Consider the following 5,000-nt stretch of genomic DNA (forward strand, 5'->3'; position numbering starts at 1 on the left):
CGTAATATCAAAACAAAACGAATAAACAAATATATATAAATACTAGCAAATAAACTAATACTTTAACTGGAGTAACTACGCTGTTAAGTATATTACTTTTATGTGTGTTTATATACAAACCTCAAGTAAACATCAAGAAAATCACAAAAAAAAAAAAATTGATTTATTTCACTACCATTTCAAGATTTAGAAAGATCTTACTATCAGTGCGTACATGTCATACAACAAGTGCACGGAAACATGGAAAGACTTAAGGCCAAGTAAGAATTTTTGAAGTGAATGAAATGTTGAAGTAATAATACTGATGTGCCAAATATTGTTTCACGCAATTTTATAGCCGTCAGATTTCTAAAGGGGAAATAAAATATAGCGGTTTGTGTTTTTATTTTATTTTTCCTTAAGAATAACTACCTAATTTTACGGAAATATTGGTTCAAGGAGTTACAGACGTTCGACCGCGGGTAGTGTCACCACATCACGATTACTGAAATGTGATGTTTATGTGACTAAAGTCATTATACCAATCCAAGTTTCCTATTACTTCACTCACCAAGCGGAGACTAAACCACTTTACTGAAATGGTCTGCATTTAGAATGTTTTGTATGTACAGACAGACAGACAGACAGACAGACAGACAGACACACACACACACACACACACACACGTGTGTGTATATGTCTACATTTGTAGGTACAGGCATGTATATGAGCTTGTGTATGCACATATAAATATATTATATATAAGATCAATTTAACATTAAACAGAAAGATTACTCAATACTTTTGAGCAGAAAACATGTTTATTTAACTTTTACAAGCTTTTGGAAGACAGTGATTTCGAAGTTCCTGCTTGCTAGATTTCACCGGACTATTTGTCTATCTGTCATTCTCTCTCTCTCTCTCTCTCTCTCTCTCTGAATGTATGTGTGGTGTGTATGAGCTCATGTGTGGGTATGTATGTATGTATGTGTGTTTATGTGTTTGAGAGTCGAGCTGTGTGTGTTTGTAGAAAATGAAGAATCATTGTCACTTGGCATGCGTCTCCTTTCGAACAGATAAACGAGGAACATTTCAGCTGTATAATCCAACTATAAATATATGAGAAGTTTTTCGTCAGAAATGCTTTTCTATCGGTGGAGACTACAACTGAGCACTTGACAGGTGGATTTAAGAAAACATTAGCCAAATTACCTCGAAACACATTCTACTAAGAAAAACGCCTGCAGGCGTGGCTGTGTGGTAAGAAGCTTGCTTCCCCAACTACATGGGTCCGAGTTCAATACCACTGCCTAGCACTTTGGAAAAGTGTCTTCTACTAGAGCCCCAGGCCGACAAATTCCTTGTGAGTGGATTTGGTAAACGGAAACTGAAAAAAATCAGTTGTACATATGTATATGTGCATATGAATGTGTGTGAGTGTGTGAGATTGTGTGATGGTTTGTCCTCCACCATTGGTTGACAATCGCTGCTGGTGCGTTTACATTCCCGTAACTTAGCGGTTTTCAAAAATTGCCGATAGAATAAATACCAGGCTTAAAATGATAAGTCATGGGGTCAATTCCTTCAGTAAAATGGCTGAAACAAGTAAAATTGACATGGACGATACTTGGCCTGCTAAACCTGACCCAATTTGTCTGCTAAACCAATTGGTCTGCTAAACCCAATTGGTCTGCTAAACCTGACCACCACACGCAAACAATCTGATGGTCAAGATTCCATGGGGAGAATTCACAAAAAAGCAAAAAACGAAGACAGGTGGTGTAGACAAAAAACAGATGTATTAGTTTAACGCTCGGGAAGTGAAAAAGTCTTTAATGTTTCGAGCCTACGCTCTTCCACAGAAAGGAACACAGAAAGAAACAAGGAGAGAAAATAAAGAATGTGTCGTGGCTAGCGATCTATCATGGCAAGATTCCATGCACAATAGACTGAACTTTCAGTTCGTGATTGTTTGCAGCTACCTAATGTAATGATTTTCTATGTAATCGTGAAACGCGAATGGCTGTTCGGGCTCACATTTGTTGACAGGCATCTCCTTCCTAATAGTCGTGAGCAGGGATATGGTCTGGGGGGGGGGAGAAGGCCGGGGGTATCCATTGCCATAGACTCGACCATAAACCCGTCGGAGAGTGACCTACACTTAGACAGCTTGCTTCTATCTGCTGGACGAGCAGCGGAGCCTGGACTGGCAGCTGACCGTACCCAGTTGCAACTGGAGAAGGTGTCACAGCATGTGGCATCCATGGTGAGAGGCCTGCCACCACGGAACGGGAAATTTCTCATAACGTCCGGCCTTTTACCGTTCTCTCGATGTAGCTCTGAGAAGCCTGCAGCGTCCAGGACATGCATTATGATCTTGTTAAAAGTGGCATGGCATGTAAGGTGGACAGCGCTATGATGCTATGCAGTAGGTAGAGGCAGAAAGAATCCACAGTGGATCATCAGCGGCAAATATGAGGCTCCCAGATCAGAAAACCAAGCCTCTGAGTATCGACAATGGGTAGACAGTCTCTACCAAGCTGAATTTTTGTATTTGTGGTTAATATCCAAGTAAGCTAATTTCGTGTTTTCATACGGTCAAAATTATACCAGCATGAGTTATTATATTCTCTTTCAGATATGCCCTTCTTTTAATATCGCAGGGTGTGATTTGAAAGGTATGAAATAACTGTTTCTAGCTGGTCGATTAACTCATTTTCAACTTGTAATCTTTCTGTTTTGTGAGCAGGTGTTTCGTTGTGCTCTACTTTTTCTATTTTTCTTTTATGATTTTGTTTTCATTGTTATTTGGTTAATCATTATTTCTGCCTAGACATGCGTGAAAAGTAATACGAAAGGCAACAAAAGTATATACAATTTATGTAAAAATTTGTTTTTCAAGCCTATTTGCTATTTCTGATGACAACATATCAAATATATGACAAGTTTCTAAAAATATATCTCTCAAGAGCAGAAAAAAAATAGTCATAAAAACAAAATGAAAAACAAATAAAGGCGGGAGGAAGCAGGCCTCATTTCATTCGGTACTTTATATCAAATGACGTTTTATGGATACGCTCTTAAATTAGCATTAACGAAGTTAGTAGTAGTAGTAGTAGTAGTAGTAGCAGTAGTAGTAGTAGTAGCAGTAGTAGTAGTAGTAGCAGTAGTAGTAGTAGTAGCAGTAGTAGTAGTAGTAGTAGCAGTAGTAGTAGTGGCAGCAGCAGTAGTAGAAGCAGCAGCAGCAGTAATAGCAGTAGTAATAGTAGTAGTAGTAGTAGTAGTAGTAGTGCAGCAGCAGCAGCAGCAGCAGTAGTAGTAGTAGTAGTAATAGTGGTAATAGTTAATGGTTTCAAATTTTGTCACAAGGCCAACAAGTTCGTGGGGTGGGGTAAGTTGATTGCATCGAGCCCAGTGCTCAACTGGTACTCACTTCGTCTATCCCGAGAGGGTGAGGGTGCGAACTGTTCAGGATTTGAACTCTGAATGTCAAGAGCCGACTGAAATGCTGTTAATAATTTTGTCCGACGCACTAACGATTCTGCAATTTTGCCGCCATAATGATAATCTTTTCTACTATAGGCACAACGCCCGGAATTTTTGGGAAAGGGAAGGGTCAGTCAATTAGATCGACCCCAGTATGCAACTAGTACTTAATTTATCGACCCCATTTGCGGCATCTAAAGCTTTATCTTTCACTTGTCTTTCTTTCATGAGTTTCACAAGTAGTTTCCTATTCTTGACCACTCTTCACAACAAACCAATTATCATAGGATCGCTGAAGTTTCACAGCTATAAATTGCATTTGGCTAATTATGTACCTAAAGAGGAACTTCCCCGTCTTCTTAATGTCTGAATTAAGAAAATGAGATGATTTCCTTTGCTCATGCTCTGGTAGACTGTTTGTGTTTTATTTACTGCTGTTGGGGGCTGCATTTACATTCCATGTTTCTTATTCTTATTTCTCTCTCTCTCTCTCTCTCCCTCTCTCTATATGTTTATTTGTCTATCTACACGTACCTTCCCTTTAATGAATCTATGAATATGTGTGTATGTATGACATCCAATAAATTATACTCTGCTTTTAATATTGGGCCTTCACTTTTATAAATGTTCACTTGTTCAACTGAAATTTGCTTGAAAATAATCGCCTTACACTAACGTACATACATACAAACGTATAATAGTTCACAATGCTATGTATATATTTTTGTGCGGCTGTGTATTGGGACTGTACAGCCATATGTAGTAAGTACAAGTGTACCATTTAATTTCTTACATTTCCCCTCGTGTTCTTTCATATTACACGTAGGAAGTGCTGCACAGGTTCACAAGCCCATCAGTTGTTCTGCATGCTGTAGAATCACATGCGAGTTTGATATATGTGTGTATATGCGTTATCGTGTGTGTTTGAATATATATATATATATATATATATATATATAGTGCGCGTGTTTGTGTGTCGTAATAAGGAAAACATTCCTTTCAAATACAAATTAAGCCCAACCTTTGCACAGAAGTACTCCCCCACAACGACTCAATCTCCTAAGCTCGTAATGTCTTGATTAACCGGGTTTTTCTTTCCTATGACCTACTTCCTGTATCAAGTGGCAATTTCATTAACATTCTGAATATTTTTTAATGAGGGATAAACCGCAAGGTTCGGATTATGATTTATTTGTTATTTTTCGTTTTATATTTGATGGATTGTCATTAACACTCGAATGACGGGATAAATTGTTAGCGTTATATATCTACGTCCTGTTATCTCACTTGAAATCAAATCCTGCTGGAGTTGGATTATTTTCCAGTGTTGTCTTCATTCAGGAAGTGATTGCGGTTGGAAATGCTGTTGTTTAGTCGAATATCAACTCTGATTAAACATAACTATAATAAAAGGCATTCCAGGCGTGACCGTCATGTTTTTCAGCGCTGAGTAATTTATACACTTTATCTAATGTTTTTTTTACGTTTCAGAATGAAGGATATGATTTGAGGTTACTTTGGCAGTGTAAGTGATT

The sequence above is a fragment of the Octopus bimaculoides genome, chromosome 2 (assembly GCF_046866305.1).
Source record: "Octopus bimaculoides isolate indiv1 chromosome 2, ASM4686630v1, whole genome shotgun sequence".
Lineage (NCBI taxonomy): Eukaryota > Metazoa > Mollusca > Cephalopoda > Octopoda > Octopodidae > Octopus > Octopus bimaculoides.